Genomic DNA, 306 nt, shown 5'->3' with positions numbered 1-306 from the left:
AGTAATAATATGGTTATTACACATCAGTGATCCATTTTAATAATTGTCAATGGCACTAATAATAGGATTCCATTGTTAATTTTTGAGAATTATTTTAAGTACCTGATTATGCACGCATAGTATCAATTATTAATATTAATGTCATTGAACAATATTATTAGTGCCTAATAATAATCATTATTTTCTTACCGGCATCACTTTGTATTGATTTAAGTAACATTCATGGCGGATATCATTATTTCATTGTTAATGGTGATATTAATATTAATTACCATTCCAAATCGTTAACATTTTAATCCAGTATCA

Source organism: Colobus angolensis, unplaced genomic scaffold, assembly GCF_000951035.1.
Source record: "Colobus angolensis palliatus isolate OR3802 unplaced genomic scaffold, Cang.pa_1.0 Scaffold408, whole genome shotgun sequence".
In the NCBI taxonomy this organism is placed as follows: Eukaryota; Metazoa; Chordata; class Mammalia; order Primates; family Cercopithecidae; genus Colobus; species Colobus angolensis.
Note: the sequence above shows the minus strand (reverse complement) of the source record.